The following is a 22,780-nucleotide window of genomic DNA, read 5'->3' on the forward strand; positions in this document are numbered from 1 at the left end:
CTTCCAAGCTACACAGGAAGTGGATTGGACTGTGAAAGACCAACCTACATTCTCTTTGCATTTTGACAAATTTGTAGGGCAGTACAATATCTTAGAGAGGAGGTCAGGTCTCCTGCTCCCCTGGTGCATTTATTATAGCTGCCCAATTTCCCTGCTCTTTAAAGTTTGATAGACATAGAATCATAGAATCATAGAGTTGGAAGGGGCCTTGTAGGCCATCGAGTCCAACCCCCTGCTCACAGCAGGAAATCCACAGCTAGAGCATCTCCCACAGATAGCTGTCCAGCCTCTGCTTGAAGACATCCAGCGAAGGGGATCCCACCACCTCCCTAGGCAGTCGGTTCCATTGCCGAACTGCCCTTACTGTCAAGAAGTTCCTTCTAATGTCCAATCTGAATTTACGCTCCTGCAACTTAAAACCATTAGACCTAGTCCTACCCTCTGGGGCAGCAGAGAACAAATCTGTACCCTCCTCTATGTGACAGCCCTTCAGGTACTTAAAGAGTGCAATCATGTCACCCCTCAGCCTTCTCTTCACCAGACTGAACATGCCAAGTTCCTTCAACCTTTCCTCATAAGACTTGTTCTCCATACCGGCTATCATCCTCGTCGCCCTCTTCTGAACCCGCTCTAACTTGTCTGTATCTTTCTTAAAATGAGGCGCCCAGAACTGAACGCAGTATTCCAGATGAGGCCTGACCAATGCAGAATATAGTGGGACTATTACTTCCCTTGACCTGGAAACTATAGCTCTGTTTATGCAGCCCAAAACCACGTTTGCCTTTTTTGCCGCAGCATCACACTGCTGGGTCATGTTCAACTTACGATCCACTACAATTCCAAGGTCCTTCTCACACGCACTACTGCTAAGCCGGGTATTTCCCATCCTGTACACGTGCATTTTGTTTTTGTGGCCTAAGTGCAGAATCCTGCATTTGTCTTTATTGAATGTCATTTTATTAATTTCAGCCCAATTTTCTAGTCTATCCAGGTCCCTTTGGATTTTATTCCTGTCTTCCATTGTGTTAGCTATCCCTCCCAGTTTCGTATCATCTGCAAACTTCATAAGGCTTCCCTCCACCCCATCATCTAAGTCATTGATAAAAATGTTGGAGAGTATCGGCCCCAGGACAGAACCCTGTGGCACTCCACTCGAGACCTCCTTCCAGTCCGAAGCAGAGCCACCGACGACCACTCTTTGAGTACGGTTTTCCAACCAGTTGTGAATCCACCTGACAGTATTTCCATGTAGTCCGCATTTGACTAGTTTGCTAATCAAAAGGTCGTGGGGGACTTTGTCAAATGCCTTGCTGAAATCTAGATAGATGACATCTACAGCATTTCCACCATCTACTAAGCTAGTGACCCGATCAAAAAAAGAGATGAGATTAGTTTGACAGGATTTTTCCTTGACAAACCCATGCTGGCTCCTTCTAATCATAGCATTGTCATCTAGATAGTTGCCAATGGACTCTTTTATTATCCGTTCTAATATCTTTCCCGGTATTGAAGTCAGACTGACCGGCCTGTAATTCCCCGGATCTTCTTTTTTACCCTTTTTAAAGAGCGGGACGACGTTTGCTCGTCTCCAATCCTCCGGCACCTCTCCCGTTCTCCATGATTTCTCAAAGATGATGGCAAGAGGTTCCGAGAGTACATCCACAAGTTCCTTCAATACTCTGGGATGCAGTTCATCAGGCCCTGGAGATTTGAACTCATTTAGGTTAACTAGGTATTTCCTGACTATCTCCTTATCAATCTCGAACTGCAGTCCCGACCCCTTACTGAGATTGCTACCGATGCAAGGTTGCACACTGTTCCCTTTTTGGGAGAAAACGGAGGCAAAATAGGTGTTGAACAGTTCTGCTTTTTCCTCGTTATCTGTCAACATTTTGCCATCTTCATTGAGCAGTCCCACCGTTTCCTTGGTCTTTCTCTTGCTTCGAACATATCTGAAAAACCCCTTTTTGTTGTTCCTCGCTTCCCTCGCCAGCCTCAGCTCATTCTGGGTTTTAGCTTTCCTTACGCTATTCCTGCAAGCCTGAGCCGCTCGTCGGTACTCTTCCTTGGTGATGCGTCCTTCCTTCCATTCTTTATACATGCTCTTTTTTACTTTTACCTCCTCCACCAATCTTCAGTGTAGCCACATTGGCTTTTTCCGATGTCTTCCATTTTTCTTCCTCTTTGGAATTGTTAGCGATTGCACTTTTTGTAATACGTTCTTCATGAACTCCCACGCTTCTTGGGCTCCTTTTTTCTTTAGTCTATCTAGCCACGGGATCCTACCCATCATTTCCCTGAGCTTGCTAAAATCGGTTTTCCTGAAATCCAAGGTCCATGTTTGACTATATTCTTCTTTGGCTTTCCCCAGAATCCCGAATTCCTGCATTACGTGGTCACTTTCCCCCAAGGTACCAACCACTTTAATTCCCGTGACCAATTCGTCCCTGTTAGTTAAGATCAGGTCCAGGTTTGCCGATCCCCTTGTTCCTTCTTCTACTTTTTGAAAGAGGAAATTATCAGCAAGGCCCATCAGGAATTTGTTGGAGGCTTTGTGCTTCGCAGAGTTTGTCTCCCAGCAGATATCCGGGTAGTTGAAGTCCCCCATCACTACTACTTCTTGCCTCCTTGAGATTTCAGAGATTTGTTTGAGAAAGGCCTCGTCTACCACCTCTTCTTGGCCAGGGGGTCTGTAGTAGACACCTACTACCATGTCGGTTTTATTTGTTTCTCCATTTATTTTTACCCAAATGGTCTCTACCGGACCACTTTGTTCACTCTCTTGGATTTCCATAGAGGTGTATTTGACTTTGACGTATAACGCTACTCCCCCTCCTTTTCTGTTGCTTCTATTCTTTCTGTAGAGTTTATATCCTTGAATGGCTATATTCCAATCATGGGAGTCATCCCACCAAGTCTCTGTTATCCCTATGAAGTCATATTTGCCTTGATGCACTAAGACTTCAAGCTCCCCTTGCTTGTTTCCCAAGCTCCGCACGTTGGTATATAGATAGCAGAAGTCTCTTTTGTCCCGATTGGATTCCTCCGTTAATATACTGTGAGCTTTGCCGTGCATCCCTTTCTCTCTCCCAGTGTCTCCTGTACCCTTCAAATCCTTGCGTTTACAACCTGCTGTCTTTGGATCGGTCTTTAAGCTATCATCTCCATCCCCCAGAGGCTTTAGTTTAATCCCTCTTGATGAGTTTTGCCATACTTCTGCCAAAGAGATTCTTCCCAGTCCTCGTGAGGTGCAGCCCATCTCTTGCCAACAGTCCCCCCTCCAAGAAGCTTAGACCATGGTCCCAGAATCCAAACCTCTCCCGTCGACACCATCTGCGTAACCAGTCATTGACCTGCAGTATCTTCCTTTCCCTTTGTAGTCCTCTATCCTTCACGGGAAGAATTGACGAGAAGACCACCTGCGCCCCCAAATGCTTGACCTTCCTACCCAGAGCCTCATAGTCCGAGGTGATCTGTTCCAAGGTGTTTCTGGCCGTGTCGTTCGTGCCCACATGGATGAGGAGAAAGGGGTACCTATCTTGTTTCCCAATGAGCCTCGGCAGGTTGTCAGTGATGTCCCGGATGCGTGCCCCAGGGAGACAACAGACTTCCCGATTCATTTTGTCTGGCTGGCATACCGGTGCCTCTACCCCCCTGAGCAACAAGTCTCCAACCACCAGCACCCTCCTCTTTTTGCCGCGAGCAGTGGTTGCATCAGCTTCCTTCTTCCGGGGTATATCTTTTGGCTATAGGTACGTTCTTAACCCGCAATGTTTTTTGCCTATTAGTGAATATATTTATAACAGTAAAACAATTTGCAACCTTTTTATGCAGAGTATTCAGCATCTTTTATTAACTCATGAAGATTCACCCTCTTTGTCATGCTTATTATGCAAAGTTAAAATATGGATATTTACTTAAGAAGCTTACACTGTTTGGTTCAGTTTAATTTGAACTTGATTCCAATTTAAAATTCTGACATGACTGCAGCATGCCAGTGTCATGTCTGGAGCTGCAGAGAATTTTGATATATGGGACAAATCATATTTACATACTTGTAATTTACAGAAAAGTATATGCCAAATTTAAAAACAACACAGAGGTATGTTCTCCAGTCAGACATCTTTTTTCCACACTTGCATTCAGGCCTGATTCAGATGCTCTCTGGATTGGCACTCTCTAGGTCTAGAATAGTCTGAGATTCCTCCCCCCCCCAAATTTTGAATGCATTTAATGCATAAGGATGAGGTGTTGTAGTTGTTTCAGAAATAGAAATCAGTGATGAAGCAAGAGACAGATGAGGGTGGTTATAGTTTCATTGTACTAGTTCATGAAGCCATCAGTCACTTTCCTGAGAAGTTTTCTGGCCTTTGGGTTGGTATGCAAATGTGTACCTTCTAACGTATGGAAATCTGTTGGATTAGTCACTACATTTGCATTGAGCTATTGTGATCTTTGATTTTGCTTAGTCTCCAAAGCAGAATTAAGGTATGTAAAAAGATATGTAAAAAGATCAGTGCCCAAACACAATAAAATACAGAATGCCCATATTTTAATATATTATAATATAATATACAAAATATATACTCATCATGAAAGCCACTCAAGAAGACTAATTGTCGAAATGTGTCTGGCTATGGTATACATTGTGCATTTTATGGGCATTGATGTATGTATATTGGCCACTATTTGCAAGTTGCCCTTGATTTCCACACTGATTTCCACACTGATATTGCCTTGATTATATTATATATTCTGTATTTTATTGTGTTTGGGCACTGATCTTTTTACATATCTTTTGGGCATCTTTTTATTACTATATGATAATACTTATAAGGACTTTATATTAATTGTTTATATATATATATTAATTTTTTGATATTATTTTATAAAAATGCATTCTATGTCTGTACCTTAATTTTGCTTTGGAGCACTGTTTTTGCGTTAAGGTAGATTTTAACTTCACAGTTCTTGATTTTGCTTACAGAACAGCTCAAAGTTTTTGATGAATATCTAATGGTCTTTCAAGAAACCATGCTTTCAGAATGTTGAAAATTGCTGCTATTAGTTTTTACTTGTAGAAGCCATTTTATCTATTTGTAGCAGTTACTGTAATATTCCGGGTTTCCAGTGCTGGCAATGACTTCTGTAAATTAGTGCCAAATATCATGCTTGAAATATTGCAAGCTACATTGCTGACATCTGGTGAGCAAGGCATATAAAGATGGCAAATCATGGAACACAAGAGTGTCATCTGTGATTATGCAATTTCAATCTGATGTCATATGATTTTCATCATCATTTAGTTGCAGGTGCCCATTTCAAACCAACACAATGAATTCTTTCGGAGTGGGCCTGGAAAAAAAAGACAAAACCAGATGATTTTTTGAAATGGACAAAACAGAAAATAGGCAAATAGTTTAAGACCTGTAATAGTAGCAATGCAAACACTTATTAAACATAAAACAAATTGTGATTTAAATCCCTTTAGTCATGAAAGTAATACTGTATTAATATTTTACTAATTCATTTTGAATACTTTACTGCTCACTTTGAGTAAGCTGTACCTTGAACATAACATAAGCAGTTACACAGAAAAACACGTTAGTATATGTGACATTGTGAAATACTGCATTTTCTGCTTTTCAGAAGACCATTTAAAAACACAGAAAAATTAAAGAGCAAGTTGCTCTTAAAGAGGTTCAAATATAATATTGAACTCTGCAGCAGCCTAATGTGAAAGAATGCATAGAAATCTTTCATGTAATGCTTGCATTAAGGACTGTTTCAATGACCACATGGAAGCCTGGCTTGGCAGAGGTGGGACAATTCTGCCTTTCCCAGCTTCCACACTGGGCATATCATGCAGCCATGCCTTTTTCACTCACTTGTTATGGGGTATCGTCATGAATTCTTAATCTGGCTCTACTCTAATCTGGCTCTGGATATACTCTTTAGGAGGGCACAGTCCCTTTCCTTGTTTTAAAATCAGGCAGGGAATGATGTGCCATTTCTACATTGCTCGGTTGCATCACTTGGATGTCCTATTGTTGGATATGTTGCAGTTTTATCTGCATTGAATTTGCCACTTTATCAATATGCTCATATCTTCCATCTACAGCACCTTAACCATTTACTTTACATTAGCTGCCTTTTTTACAGCATTTGAATTAATCTTTTCTTCTCCTTGGCATTATAATTCATCTGTGATTTTGTCAGAGAAAGTCTTTTTCCTCCTGCTTACTCATAATTTCTGCCACCTTATGTAACAAGGCACCACAGCTCATGCTGATTGCTGTGCTTAAAATAATTGTTGTATAGGAGGCATTTAACTTCTTTTTCTCACTGAATTATACCTTGATTATATCTGAACTTTCCATTTCTGTATTTTTCTGTATTGTGCTTCACAATTAAAAATTTCAGCTTAACACCGATGCTTCTAATAAAATTACGTTGATAAATATAAAGATTTTAAGCAGGCATGTACATGATAATATGGTATGTCCATAGTAAAAGACAGAGAAAAGAAATGGTGGCGCAGCTACTCAATGAGGATGGCAAAATGATAACAGATGACATAGAAAAGGCAGAAGTGCTCAATTCCTACTTTATTTATTTATTTATTTATTTATTTTATTTTCATTTCTAGACCGCCCATAGCTAATAGCTCTCTGGGTGGTGTACAAAACGAGATTAAAATACAATATAGAATAAAATCAGTAACAAAGGAACACATTAAACTAAAAACATTAAACATAAAGCATTAAACATTAAAATGCCTGGGAGTATAGCCAGGTCTTAACCTGGTGCCTAAAAGAAAGAACCGTAGGCGCCAGGCGTATTTCCTCCGGTAAGCTGTTCCATAATTCGGGGGCCACCACAGAAAAGGCCCTAGATCTAGTAACAGTCCTCCGGGCATCCTGGTGATTTGGTACCCGGAGGAGGGCCTTAGATACTGAATGAAGTGAACGGGTAGGTTCATAGCGGGAGAGGCGTTCCACAAGGTATTGCGGTCCCACACTTTGGCTCAGTCTTCTCCCAAAAAAGGGTCTATGACCCTCCCAGGAAACATGAAGTAGTAGGGGCAGGATTGGAGCTTGAGATTGATAGACAAATGGTCAAGGAATACCTAATCACTTTGAACGAGTTCAAATCGGCAGGGCCCGATAAACTGCATCCTAGAGTATTGAAGGAACTGGCTGAAGAACTCTCAGAACCACTGTCTATTATCTTTGCGAAATCATGGAGGACTGGTGAAGTACCGCATGACTGGAGGAGAGGTAATGTTGTCCCTATCTTCAAAAAGGGCAAGAAGGAGGAACTGGGGAACTACAGACCAGTCAGCCTAACATCAATCCCTGGAAAAATTCTGGAGCAGATGATAAAGCAGTCAATCTGTAAGCACTTGAAAACAATGCAGTGATTACTAGGAGCCAACATGGATTTATGAAGAACAAATCCTGCCAAACTAACCTCATCTCATTTTTTGATCGGGTAACCTCCCTTGTAGACTGTGGGAATGCTGTGGACATAATATATCTGGACTTCAACAAAGCTTTTGACAAAGTGCCCCATGATATTCTGATTAGAAAGCTAGCTAAATGTGGGCTGGATAGAACAACTATTAGATGGATCCACAGTTGGCTCCAGAATCGTACTCAAAGAGTGCTTATCAATGGCTCCTTCTCAAACTGGGCGGAAGTAATGAGTGGGGTACCACAGGGTTCGGTCCTGGGCCCAGTGCTCTTTAACATTTTTATTAACGACTTGGATGAGGAGGTACAAAGTATGCTTATCAAATTTGCAGATGATACAAGATTGGGGGGCATAGCTAATACCGTGGAAGACAGAAACAAAATTCAAAGGGACCTTGATGGGCTGGAGCATTGGGCTGAAAACAACAGAATGAAATTCAACAGCAATAAATGCAAAGTTTTACACTTAGGAAAAAGAAACCAAATGCACAGTTATAAGATGGGGGATACTTGGCTCAGCAGTACGACATGTGAGAAGGATCTTGGAATTGTTGTTGATCACAAGCTGAATATGAGCCAACAGTGTGATGTGGCTGCAAAAAAGGCAAATGCTATATTAGACTGCATTAACAGAAGTATAGTTTCCAAATCGCGTGAAGTACTAGTTCCCCTCTACTCATAGGGTTGCCATATTCCAGTTCCACAAATCCGGGCAGGTTAATTTGCATATTATGTAAAGTATTTGCATATTATTTGCATATTATGCAAATATTTGCATATTAATATTTGGATTGTCCAGTTGTTTTGTTTTTGTGCCCAGGAATTACCACCAAAAGCTGGGGAAAGATGTGAGAAATCTTTTTTTTAAAAGCAACATTTTCAGCCTTAAATGCCTAGACTCTAGTTTCCAACACTATGGAGTATTTATTGATTGATTAAGAGAATTTATACCCTGCCCTTTTGCTGTTAAAAACAGAGCTCAGCACAGCTTACAAATATAATAAAAACAATAAAAATACACAATCAATATAAAAACATAATAAAAACACAAAATAGCAACAAACATAAAGTAAGTCAGGGCAGCAGTACGGTTAACCATATACGATATATTTCAAAGATGTGGTGGGTGGAGAAAAACAAGAAGCCAAAATGTTAGGAAAAGGAGTCTTTCACACCACATGCTCAGTTGTAAATACTGTTGCAGCAAGTTTTACAAGTTCCTCCAGTATTCCACTGGTGCAGGCACTCAGACATTCAAAGTATCTGTATGTTTCTTAGGTTTTATAAAAGCAAAGCTTTGCTTAACTCAAAATTTCTTCTCCCTTTGATCAACCACATCTACACAGGTTCCACCTCCATACTCAAAATGAAACTGGGCCTGGAAGTGTGCAACGACCCCACACATACCTTGCTAATTAGATTATCAATGCCAGGATGTCTGTCTTATCGACTACTCTCCTGCTCCCCCCCCCCGGGCATCATGAAAGACCCAGTCCTGAGCTCAGAAAGAAAATAAATATCTGGTCCTCTTCAAAGTATTGATAAGCCTCTTGTTTTAATTGAAATAATAATTATACATTCTTGTTCTTATCACTAATGGGAGTTAATTATCTTGCATATGCTGCTGTTGCTTCTATGGCTGTAACGGAGTGAGGTTAAAGATAAGTGAAATGCAAATAGGAAAAAAAAACACAGAAGGCAGTAACACTTTCCTAAATGTAATACCATACCAACCACAACAAGATTCCTATGAGTAAGGCAAAAAACTAAGCATCTCACAACCAGTCAGGATTCCTAACCAAAAACCAAAAATATGATAAATGAAGAAATATTTATATAAGCATGACTATCAAATATATTTATTATTTACACAAACTGTAAAGATATTTATAGTGCAATCCAAGGTTTATTTATTCAGAAGCAAGTCCCAGTGTATTCAGTGGGGCTTACTCAAACAGGGACAGAAATGCAACCTCAAGTGATAAGCAACTTCATTCACACAACCCAAAATTCCGAATCATGCCACTTTACGCTGTTTTGCAACTGTTTATACTTGTTTTTATGGTTATTGGATTTTAAATGGCTTTATTTCTTGTTGTGAGCTGCCTTGGTTTCCAACCCTACCTCACAGGGGTGTTGGAAAGACTCCATACACACACACACACTGCAGATGTATAAATACATACAGCCCATATAATAGTTTATTGTCAAACCAGTTGGTCATTGCAGAAAAATCAGTATTAGTTTTAAAAAAATCAGCATTACTTTCCTACAGAATAAAAACTGTAATACCTAAGTAAGCCCTGCCTACTTGCTTTAAAATAGGACTGGAGAAGGGGGCAGAAAGAGTTAGAACACAAACACAATGCTTTTTTACATTCACTCCAAAGTCCCATTGATTTTGAGCACATTCATAACCATGTCTACTCAAAAGTAGTCCTATTGAATTCAATGGGATTTACTCTAGGCATATGGGATTAGCATAGCTTTTACAAAAAGCAAACATTGGGAAGGTTTTCAAAACACTGCCCAAGATCTGACTCCTGCACACAAGAGGAAAAAAACCTGAAATGTATATACTTACCCAATTTATGAGATTTTCAGATAAACGGGGTGAAACCACCATTTTGTTTTCTAAACACAGCCTCAGGTCAATGAAACTGAAACACAATCCCTGATTGGCTGCAATCCTGAATGGGCGGGGTTAAACCTAGGAAGTGCTGTAGTACTGTATACAGTACTGTTTAAAGAAAGATTTAACAGTCGGGGGCGGCTGACGTTTTTATGTATATCTCGAGAACCGGACCACCTAGAAACGTAATTTTTTTAAAAAATTAAAGCTGAGAATCCGGGCCACCTAAGGGGCTAGCCGGGTGCCGGGTGGCATGCATAGAATCCGGGTAAAACCCGGCTAACCGGGCAATATGGCAACCCTATCTATTCAGCACTGGTTAGGCCTCATCTTTAATACTGCATCCAGTTCTGGTCTCCACACTTCAAGAAGGATGCAGACAAACTGGAACGGGTTCAGAGGAGGGCAACAAAGATGATCAGGAGACTGGAAACAAAGCCCTATGAGGAGAGACTGAAAGAACTGGGCATGTTTAGCCTGCAGAAGAGAAGACTGAGGGGAGATATGATAGCACTCTTCAAGTACATGAAAGATTGTCACATAGAGGAGGGCCGGGATCTCTTCTCGATCGTCTCAGAGTGCAGGACACGGAATAATGGGCTCAAGTTGCAGGAAGCCAGGTTTCGACTGGACATCAGGAAAAACCTCCTAACTGTTAGAATCATACGACAATGGAACCAATTACCTAGAGAGGTAGTGGGCTCTCCGACACTGGAGGCATTCAAGAGGCAGCTGGACAGCCATCTGTCAGGAATGCTTTGATTTGGATTCCTGCATTGAACAGGGGGCTGGACTCGATGGCCTTATAGGCCCCTTCCAACTCTATGATTCTATGATAATACACTCTCTAGGTTGCCTTTTTTAGTGTTTTGTTTTATTCTTCTTTTATTTACCTTACCATTAGAAAAAACATCACAGGCTGGATTCCAAGAGCTACTGTAGGAGCACCCAAAGACCAGTGGTTATTTAAAAAAAAAAACACACAGGTTCTTGAATCGTATCACAAACTGTTAAAAACCTATCTCAGTTTCAAAAGCATTCTTGTATTACCTTTTTTCTGGTGTGTACTTGTTAATTCATTTGTTATATTAATTGATTATTCTTATTAAATCAACAGTATCACAAATACGTAATCACTTAACCTAATATGCACATTAAAATGTAAACATTGAGAGAATAGACTCTATAATCCTACAGGTTGTTGAAGCAGATTCCTATCTACACACATACCACACAAAGTGGAAGAGAGTGCTAATTCAGATCTGTGATTGTTGCTGATGTAGCTGCCACGTTCAAAGCTGGGTCTCTCTAGACTGTTTTGTCATTTTTTTCTGGGTGCATTCTGCAACATGTCATTGATACAAATGTTATTGCATTATTGCTATCTAGAGGGACACTCTTGCACTGTAGCACAGCAATAAAATAAAATAAACCAGAACATGTCTGATGTAAAAAGTTACAGGATTTCGGAGAAAGTTACAGGACAAGCACTAATTGGAAATGAAGCAGTATGTCTACCCAGAAACATTTGCAAGTGGAAAGAATATTGAAAGTGGGATCACGTTTAACTATCCTGATATCACAATGAGCACAAATGATCAGGAATGCACAATAAGAAGGATGTCTAGAGAGGTCCAGTTTCTGTAGTCATTTGATCTTCTTTTTGTTTAGCCTTAGAAGTCTGAGATCCATTTTGGCAAAGCTTCCTTCTTGGTTTTCAGATGGTTTCTGCTTGCCAGGGGTCAGCAATGGATATCTGCTGAGGCTCATGCACTAGGAGAGATCCTACTGTTTACCCGAGTGTCCTAACCCTTCAAATTGCTGCTGGTATTGCTGCTCATCCTCTTCACCCGTTCTCTTTCCTACACTCTACTTCTTGGCCTGGGTAGCAGCATGGGGAGGAGGAAGAGGAGATAAAGCTGCCACTGATCACACTCTTGCTGACCACTTGCTCTTCCACTCTGCTGTCATCCCATGGGACAAGAGGGTGTATGCGAGTAAGCGAATGAGCGGCAGCAGGAAGGACTCTCTTACCCCATGAAAAACAAAACTGGAGCTAGTCTTGCTCTCAGCTGTCCAACAGAGGCTCCTCCAGATTTCAGACAGAACTCTCAATTGCAAGTCACTTTTCATCATTTCTTAAGGGCTGTCTCCCACTTGATCTCCCCCTATCTAAATCCTCTAGTTCTTGTGGCAACAGAAACTAGTTGGCTCCTGCTAATCTTTGCTTGGCTACTCTTCATACAAGGTTCACTACATCTTAGTTCTTTTCAGACATTCAGACTGGTTCTCTCCTGAATGCAGTGGTGGCTGGTGGCTCCATTTGAGTGGAGCCACAAAATCCGCTTTGGGTTTTAATTCAAACTTTCAAGAGTGGTCCTTGAAAGTCTGGATTAAAACCCAGAGCGGATTTTGTGGCTTCACTGATAGGGAGCCACCAGCAGCCTCTGCCTGAATATGTGTAGGTTCAGTGGGGTACATGTGTGTGAGAGGGCACCCCCACACTACCTGATTTGTTTTTCCTCAGTGCATGATGAAAAATGTTTACCCTCTGCACAGAGTTTTTGTTTAGCAGCACTGGGAGACATCGTTGTTTAAGAAGCACACGTCCAAAGCTGGGTTTGTCAGCTTTGTTTTTAATTAGCTATTTTGCTTTTCCTTTGGAAGTTACTTGTGATGTTTTGGTTTTTTAAGTGAAAAACATCCCCAAAGTTTGGAAAACTGAGTTTGATCATGCAGATTCATGTGCTTTTGGTCTAAAAACAACAACCTCTCACCACGTTTTGTTTGTGTTTTGAGGTGTTTGCATTTTTAGTTTTTGAAAAATCCCAAATCTTCCCAATTAATGTTAACTATAGATGGGGGAAGGGTGGGAAGAAAACAATACCAATTCTGAAGTCTGGTCAAGGGCCACTGAAAACTAGCTACAGCTTGTGTGTGTGAGAGAGACAGACAGACAGAGACAGGAGAGAAGGCGAGGGAGGATCTATTTAAGAAGTAAAAAACCTTGGATTTCTGATTACACACATACACTATTACTTGTAGACAGACTAAAAGTCTGCAAAAAAAAAGTCTTCCTGGTTTATGTGAATGATAGTTTGAATTTGGGTATTTGATCACAACGTGAAAGCGGCACCTATTCGTGTATGAATTATATAGCATGCACATATGTGCATGTGTTCTAAATACTGGTAAAACTCATATCTTCTTTTTGTTGGCTGACTTCCAATAGCTGTGACCTAAACTGCAATCTACTTTCTCCTCCCTAAGTTGACAATGGAAGATGGAACTCTATGAGCACAAAGTAGGTGGGTCTGCTTGATCATTCACAGTTGAATTTCAAGGTCCTGGCCACTGCTTGTAGTATATTTATCTGTGAAGTGGCAGGTGTGAAAAGTACAGTAGTGAGGGAGATACTGGGCATTTCAAATACCTTCTCTTCAGAAGACCTTTCTTTATAGTCAGCTCATTGACTTTGCAACCTAAGAACACTGCTTCTCTTTTTGAGGGCCACTCTTATACACTTCAAGCCTCATTAGTTTCCACAGAAAGAGCCAGTTAAGAACTTTTTCTCCTGGCCTTGAGGTACTTCATCTCTCTCTGCAGACGCTCAGCAGAAACACTGCTAAAGGTGCCAATTCTAAGAAAATGTTGTAAGTGAAGCAGTTTAAATTTGGAGAAGGCCAAATAAATAATCATTTATTTTAGTTGGTTCCACTGTAGACAGTGGATTTTCCCCATTATTTTTTTTAAAAGCGCTATAAAACGGAAATCTTTGATTGCAATATGGCATATTATATATTATTAAAAATACAACATGAAGGCCAAGGTTAGAAAAAGAAAAGGAGACAGCCTGTGTTCTGTTAATGAGCACTCTTCTTTGTCCATGGAAGTAGGATAAAGTTAGAGAGCTGTTGCAGAATACATGTCCGTAGAGTCTTCCCCGCCTCTCTCTTCCTCTGTTCCAATTTTGCAACGTTGAAGTGGGATGTTACAATCTGTGGTGGAAGCCTGATTAAGACACTACTGAAGACATCTATAATATGAAGAGGAAATTGCAGGGTAGAGGTTATGTGGAAGAGAAGGCTGCATCCTCAGTTAAGGTGAAGAGATGGTTGTCTTGAGTTTCTGTCTGATTGAATTACTATCTGGTGGCCAGTTGCTATAAGCAGCTGATGAGAATACTGCACTAAGGTTACTAGAGTGCTACAATTACTCTGTGATTGTTCCTTGAGAGTTAATAAGGAAAATGGTCAATGATGTAATTTCATGCCATTTGGCACTCAGTTTTGGCCCAGACACGAAAGGCTCTGTGTTCACCATTAGAGCTGTGGTTCCCAAAGTTTTTTCCCCACAGACCATCTGAAAATTGCCAAGGGTTTTGGCGAACCACTTAATTATTTTTCTGCTTGTTCTAGCAGTTCTAATTCCATAGAATTAAAATTGTAATACAATAAAATGCAATGTAGGAAATGAAAGCAGCAATAAAAGTTCAATTACACAATCTATAAAAATATTCAGTATGATGCATGTGCCATCTCCCATCTTCAACCACAAATCCACAGACACACTGTGGACCTTCTGAATGAAGCTTGTGGACCACTGTTTGGAAATCTCTGCCTCCACTTCAGGTAGCTGATTTTAGGTGTCATGTAAAGGCAGCAAATTGTTATTTATTTATTATTACTACTGTAATAGGGAGGAGGAGAGGTGTTTGTGAGATTTTCTGCCTGAAGTCCCAAAATATCTTGGCTGGGTTTAGATACTATGCACTTTTGAGTGCTCAGAGGCAGCAGCACCATTTGCTACTTCAGGCATCAAAACAAAGCTACATCACTTTTAACAAACTACAGTTCCCAGAATTCTTTGTGGGAAGCGATGACTGTTAGTGGTATAAGAGCACTTTAAATTTATGATATGAATGTGACCTTTATGCATGAGCAAAGGTGAGAACGAAACAGGATTGAGCATTTTTGTTTTGTGAAAAGGGAAGTCCTCTGCCAAAGTCTATGTTGTTGCTACTGCCAGTGCCAGCTTTGAGGGGGGCTCCTTGCACCTCCCTTGGACTCTCAGCAGCAGCAAAAAAGCCAGTGCTGGGATCCACTGTTTTAATTGCTGCCCTGGGCTCCTACTGGGAGGTAGGGTGGGATATAAATCTAAGTAAATAAATAATAATAATAATTCCTGTACAGTGCCTCTAGGTCTTCACATAGTATTGCTCTGTTGGGGCCGTACAGGCATTGTGGTGGAATTAAAAATGATGGGTGCCAGCCACAGCTACCTGGTCTCCAGTGCTGAGAGGAGTGCCAGGCCTGGGTGACTAGCTGGCATTTGCAGTTTGTGGCAGGGTAGGTAGTGGGTCCTCTTGAGGACCTGGACCTTTGGCCACTGCCTGATGGTGCCAGTCACTGATGCTGGGCCTGGTGCTGCTAATGAGGATAAGGAATCCTGAGCAGGTAAGGTGCAAACTCAAGGGAGATTTACTCAGGAGGGGGAGACATGCTGAAGATGAAATGGAAAGCCACCGAGGGAGATTGAGTCCCTGGGCTCTCAGTTGCAAATCCATGACTTTATCCAAAACGATCGTGAAAATGCTTTTGGGCATTCCTGTGTTTTTTGAGCGCAAACCAAAAAGCTATCTGAAAATCAAATACAATTCTACCCCATGTAGAATATCTGTTTCTCGCTTCTCTTATAAGAATTAAGGGGAGGACAAATGAATAACACTTTTTGTGTCTTGTGTAGAAATAAAGGAGGGGAGAAAGTGGCTTGTGGCCAGGTAAGATTGTACTGAGCCTGGTAGCATTGCCAGCCTTTCTACATGGATTACCTTTTCTACCATTAGGAAACACTCGGGTTTGAATTCTCAAGAAGAGTTAACAGGCATATTTTGTCACGTTTCTTCTGAAACCTGTCTTCTAATTCTTCTGTTAATATGCGGTATCATTTCCCGTCTTTCCATTTTGTAATACGTGAAGGAAGCTCATTTGGTGGAAGCTACTTAAAGAATGTTGCTTGCTTGTTTTTATTTGGTCTTGCTGAAAAACATTAAACAGTAAATGGACAGAGAAAATGCCAGGTGTTTACTATGGAGTATGTTTCCTTTTTCTGAACAAATGAATCCTGAACAAAAACTCAATTCAGGAAGCAATTTCCAAGCACCTTTGCAGTCACTATTGAGGCCAAATAAAAGCAAGCAACTTGCTTCAAATAGCCTGCAACATAAGTAGCACATTTTCCTGATGGAAACTGAAATATTTGATGTTATATAGCAAATTATGTATTATTAACAGAACAACGTAGAGACAGGTTTTAGAATAGATATGACAAAATATGCCTATGAAATCTCCTTGAGAAATGAAATTAGATTCCCTAATGATGAAATGGTTTGTTGTCTTCATAATGGAAGAGGTGGTGCCTGAAGACAGTTAACTTATGCAGACTCGGTTACACCAAGACTAGCAATACAGACACCCTTCCCCAGCTATTCCACTTCCCTCCTTTGAGAGCATGCTGGTTCCCATTCTACAGCTCTAGAAATAAATAAATTTGGTCTGCATTGAAAAAAATTTTTGGATGCTGAGCCTAGACATTAGTTTTTTTTTTCATTAATTTTTATTCAAATTTTTAAAGACAAAAAACAAAACAAAACAAAAATTATTAAACAATAAAATAAAATGTTGACTTCTGATTTATCGCAGATCAGCTATAAGTCTACAATATATAACAATCCTGTCTCCTAAATTATGTTATAAAATCACTTTCCTCCAGTAGCTATCTTAACTAATCATCAAATCTCATAAACATTACTTTATTCTTCCCACAAAAAGTCAAAGAGAGATTTCAATTCCTTGAAAGATATATCTTTCAATTTTTCTCCAGATAAACATGTCGACCAATCCATCTCATTCAAATCCACTAGGTCCAATAATTTCAATAGCCATTTTTCTATTATCAATATTAATTCCATCTTCCATCTTCAATAATCCTGTTAAGTCCAATAATTTCAGTAACCATTCTTCCATTATCGATAATCCTATTAAGCCCAATAATTTCAATAGCCATTCTTCCATTATCAGTATCCCATAATAATCTTGTTATCATAGCCATAGTCCAAATAAACATATAGATTAATCCATCTCGTCAAACCAGTTTGATCCAATGATTTCAATAGCCATTCTTCCAATATCAATATTGATTCCATCTTCCATCTTCAATAGTCTTGTTCAGTCCAGTATTTTCAGTATCCATTCTTCCATTATCAGTATCCCATATTAATCTTGCTGTCATAGCCATAGTCATATAATAAGAGTCTGATGGGAATCTCCCTCATCACAAATCTTTTCTTGCCATCAATTCTGAATATGTTGCTGAGATATTGTTGTAAAGTCACATCTCTGTTCTTCTTTTTTACAAAATGCACTGGCTCATCTCTTAAGAATTTTTCCATTGTCCCATATCTGTAGCCAATTCCATAGATTTTTTCTATGTCAAACTCCATCACATCATTCCAGTCCCAAAAATTATCCAAGACATTGATAGCTTTATCTCTATTATCTTCATTAATTTCTTCAGAGACGTTAAGTTCCAAGCAGTAAGCTTTGTTTCTTGTATCCATAGACTCCAGATCTTTTTCCAATTCTACATTTGTTCCAGTCTCCAGAGTCTCTCTCACAGAATCCACTATTTCTTTAAACTCCTGCGTCATTTTGCTAAATTCATTTTTCATCTTCTGTCTACCCTGTCTCAGGGTTTGTTTTGTTATCTTAATCTCATCCATTATTTTCTGAAACATGATTTCTTCCATGGTCTCAGCCCCTTTCCTGATTGCCATTCTTAGAACCACAAAAACAAAAATTATTTCAGTCACAATTGGGTTAATATTCCAGGCTCGATGAAGTCACAATGTAGACAGTACAGCCTGCCTTATCTCTTATGTTCAGGAATACAAAACAAATTTAGTTCCCAGCTTCAAAAGAGTTAGTGGCGTCGTGAACAAGTAGATTCGTCAAAATGAAATAGACCAAAAAGAAAATAATCCCAAACATATAATGCTCCAAAGTTCATAAATCAAATTTATTTATTTTTTTCCCCACCTCGAAATAGAAATCCCTCTTCCTTTTATATCTTTAAAATGCACTTCCAGGCCAGCTTTTTGCAATAAAAACTAAGATAGGCTTTTTCAATTTCTTTCCTCCTTAGTTTCGTGAATAAAGGAGAAAATTTTTAACTCACCCAGAAGATCTTTATAGCGGATACATTGACAAATCTCTTTTTGCAGCAACAATTTAAACCAAATGAAAAAAAAAATAGAAAGAAGGGTGCTTGCTTGTTTAAGTCCGTTCTTCTTTAAAGAAAAGATAAACGTGTCGTTTATTCAGCTAGAGCGTGATGGACGTCCTCCGGCATTGCTAGCTGAACCTTCTCTCATAAATTAATGAGATCCAGTCCTCCCAAACAAAAACAGGCTTTTATGGTTAATCTCTATATTTCTCCCTTCCCGAGAGAAAATCTTCATCAGTCAAAAAGAATGTTCTGACTGATTTATGCTGAAAAAACTTCTTCTGAGACGAGAGCTCATCTCGAAAAGCAGGCACAAGCGAAGTCACCCTTCCCGGAAGTCATCGAGCCTAGACATTAGTGATGAAGAGCCACAGTCTGCAAGGAACCCCAATGAGTTCATGGTTGAGCTGCAGGTTTAACCTGGTCCTCCCAAGGCAATATACAACACCACCCCTTTGAACACATGAGTCTCAGTTGCCTCCGTAACATCTTGCTGTGTAGGCTTCCCAATGGGTAGTTTTACAGTATTGCTCCTAAGTGTTCAACAAGTTCGAATTGGATAGTGATTATCTATGAACAATGTCGCTGTTGCTAGTAAGTAACAATTGCTGGTGCTAGTATACATGATAAGCAAGAAAGGAAGTGGCAGATTCCCTTTTAAAGTTAGGGCAGGGGTTCTTGAAGGAATTATAGGTGACAGAATGAATCTAAGCCTTCTCTTCTGAGCTGTTAGAGGTCCAGATGACTCAGACACAAGCCAAAAGTAGAACTATTTAAATGTTACCATTGCTTTAAATTAGAAAATCCTTGACACACATATGAACGTGTTGTGTGGCTGCTGGCCATAGACTGATCTGTTATGTGTTTGACAAGCAATATTTTTTGTGTCCTAAATGTAATATTATTTGTAGCAAATGGCTTCTATTTTATCTTCACATTTTACAAAGGGACTATGTTAATGCTTTGCTGCAGAAAGGAAGACAAATATAGTTTAAACTGAATAAGGGACTGGAAAGGGCATCTTCCAACAGTCCATAAGAGAACCTAGGCAATTGCCTCAGATCTTTTACATAAGACCACAGCTGATGAACAGCCCAACTTGGGTGTCATTACTGCATAATTTGCTGCTTCAAAAAGGTAAAACTTTGAACTGATTGCTTCCATGGAAACTGCTTTTTATTTTTTTTATATTTTTTTTACAATAATTTTTATTCAAATTTTCATAAAACATACAAAACAAAATCATAAAACATTCAAAGACAAAAAACAAAACAAAACAAAAATGATTAAACAAAAAAAATAAAATGTTGACTTCCCATTTGTCGCAGATCAAATCAGTTATAGGTCTACAATATATAACAATCCTGTCTCTTAAATTATATTATAAAATCACTTTCCTCCAGTAGTTATCTTAATTAATCATCAAATCTCATAAACATTACTTTATTCTTTCCACAAAAAGTCAAAGAGAGGTTTCAATTCTTTAAGAAATATATCTATCAATTTTTCTCCTAATAAACATGTCGATTAATCCATCTCGTTAATAATAATAATAATCTTATTGTCATAACCATAGTCCAAAGAAACATATCGCTTTTTATAATACTATTTGGCATGACCAATAGAGTTCAGCACTCACCTAGTTTTGTTTAATAATCATAATTTAATTAGCCATGGAGAGAATGATGACTAAGTACCATGATAAGTTTGTGTTAGGCTATTATAGCAATCATATAATCCATTAAATTAGAACAATCCCTTTTTATCTGGGCCATGTACTTTTTCTTCTTCAGAGTATCATTGGTTGTAGCATAGATTCTGGTACATAATTGTCAGTAAAATTCTTAGATTTTGTGTGTATGTGTCTCCTAATAAAGCACTATGAAGTAGACCTCTCTTTTCACTTTGCTTTGACGGGGTTCTAGTAACAGACAAAGGTCTTCTAAATGAAAGAGAGCTAAGCATGGGTAGGACACAGGCCACAAATGAAGGCCATTTTAATAGATGATTTGAAGAGGCTCTTAAGAGAAAAAAAATGTAGCTCATTAAATGAAAAGAAAAGCATAATGCAGATTTAAAATTGATAAATGGATTGAAAAATTAGATACTTTGTATTCCAGTCTTTAATGGCAAAATCTGATTTCAGAGTAGTGTTTTAATGAAAGGACTGAGGCTACAATCCTATATACTCTTATCGTATCTCCCCCATGAATGAGTCACCCAAAGAAATGTAAATTATAAGGTGGTACGTATCAATGTATGTACGTATGTTTTGACATGTATTCTTGCACATGGCCCATGGCTAAGCATGTAATAAAGATTATTATATACTCTTATCTGAAAGTCAGTCTCATTGAACTCAGTAGTAGACATTCATAGGATTTTGTTGTGAATTGTCTAGTCCAGTCTGTTTAATGGGCAGTTTCCCCCCACTGCCCAGTGAATTAATAGGCAAAGGCAGTATGTTTCCAAATACGAATTGCTGAAAACCGCAGGAGGGGAGAGTGCTCTTTGCACTCAGGTCCTGCTTGCAGGCGTCCCACGTGCAACTGGTTGGCCACTGTGAGAATAGGGTGCTGGACTAGATGGGCTATTGGCCTGATCCAGCAGGCTCTTCTTATGTTCTTATGAAGTGGAGGTTAAGTCATCAAATGAGCTTATCACTTTTGAGGATGTCTCATGGCCCTGAAGCAAATATTTCCGTTGTTTCAGCAGACTTGGTTTATAAGTTTATAATTCTAATTTAATGAGATTAAGATGTGGATTCCCCTTCATTACATGCTTTAAGCAAAAGCTGAATGGCCACTTATCAGGGATATTGTATTAGCAAGGGGCTGGACTCATTGACCTTTGAGGTCCCTTCCAGGTCTGTGATTCTATGTAAATGACTATGTATTAGTGTTTATATGCTTGGTACTTCATATATGTGTAAGAAGAAAATCCTGCATGAAGAAAAACTTTAAACCTGAAGTGGAAAGCATATGATGTAAATGAACTAACTCCCTCCCCCCGGGCCTACAATTTTAAATAAGCTAGAATCCCCCTGGTCCACCAGCGTGTGTTTAAATATAGATAGCAAGAGTGCATTTCCAGGGTATGTGAACAGTCAAGGCACAATTAAACTATATTCAGTATACTGGTTGTACTCTTTCTTAAGAACATAAGGCATGCCTTGGTGATCAGACTATGGTCTATCTAGTGCCACATTCTTTGCAAGAATTTTAGCATCTGCAAGTGGTGCATGGGCGACTAGAAACTGATTCTCTGGTGGATCACTGTCTATGTTCTGACACTTTTGAATGACCGGTAGAAAGGCTGTTCACTATCTTTTAAAAATAAATAAATGAGCAGTGTAATTTTAACTACTATACTGTTTTCCTTTAGAATTACTTTCTCTTAATGGAAGGTTGTTTTGTCTTTGTGATTAAGGGATCCATGACTCATCATTTGCTCAGGCATTATGCTAATTTAAACATAAATTCCAAAGAAGACTCAAGTTTCTTTCTTATCATAGAATTCTATCTTTTAATTTAGATATAAATTGCCATTGCCTTTTTTTTTATGTGACACACACAAGCCCTATACATATTCTGGTTTAAATAAACCTCCTAATTTTGAGTTCCATTCCATGCAAGTCTTGTCCCTGACTTGCACAAGGAGTTCTTAGATGAATAGAAATCACCATTAATTTTAATGGAAGTAAACAATTCAGCATAACATTGTGTGCAGGTTTACTCTCCCCACTGAAATTAATAGTAAATCTATTCTGGTTGAGAGTAGATCGGGGTGCAACATGGAAAAGTTCACTGGTTTGGGATGAAAAGAACCAAAATGCTTCTAAATGCTTGAAAACGACAAATGGGATAAGCCCATGTTCATGCATAAATCTGAGATAAATATTTATCTGTATTAGCAGCATTGCACACTGTGAACGATTAGCTGATCAGGTCTGAAATTAAACTGTAATTAAAATGGTCACACAAATTAATTGCTTTTTTAAAGTTTATTTGGACTAACGTTTTTATAAAAAGAAGAGAGTATCTCTATTTATGATGAGGAAGCACAGGACCTTAATCATAAATGCTTGCTTGCCCACATTATGACAGCTGCCCATCTGACTATTGCTAGGTTTTGGAGGACTCTATGGGCTGATATAATGGACATCTGGTTTCAGGAGCTGGGTGAGTGGAGGGGTACTGTATTATTTCTTTCTTTTCTTGCCCTTAAAAAATTCAATAAAATATGTGTTTAAAAAAGAAAGTACTTCCAAATAAATGTTTTTTAAAAGTATTGATATTATACCTTGACAGTTGTACCTTGGGTTAACTATTTCCTTGGTATATGCTTCTCTTTGATTTTGACTTCTACTTGGCAAACAGTTACAGTGCTT

At 39.1% G+C, this 22,780-nt stretch overlaps 1 protein-coding gene across 26 annotated transcripts in view; it reads left to right on the forward strand.

Moving 5' to 3' along the window:
• Window positions 1-22,780, forward strand: part of THRB (thyroid hormone receptor beta) — a 382,718-nt gene that overhangs the window by 149,439 nt on the left and 210,499 nt on the right. For 4 of the 26 annotated variants that reach the window (XM_061587708.1, XM_061587707.1, XM_061587722.1 and 1 more), the window contains exon 2: window positions 3,381-3,752. The exons of the other annotated variants lie outside the window; for them this stretch is intronic. The gene's annotated coding sequence lies outside the window, so the exon portion shown is untranslated. The remainder of the gene's footprint in view (window positions 1-3,380; window positions 3,753-22,780) is intronic. 26 annotated transcript variants of the gene reach the window in all.

This window comes from Rhineura floridana, chromosome 10 (assembly GCF_030035675.1).
Source record: "Rhineura floridana isolate rRhiFlo1 chromosome 10, rRhiFlo1.hap2, whole genome shotgun sequence".
NCBI lineage: Eukaryota > Metazoa > Chordata > Lepidosauria > Squamata > Rhineuridae > Rhineura > Rhineura floridana.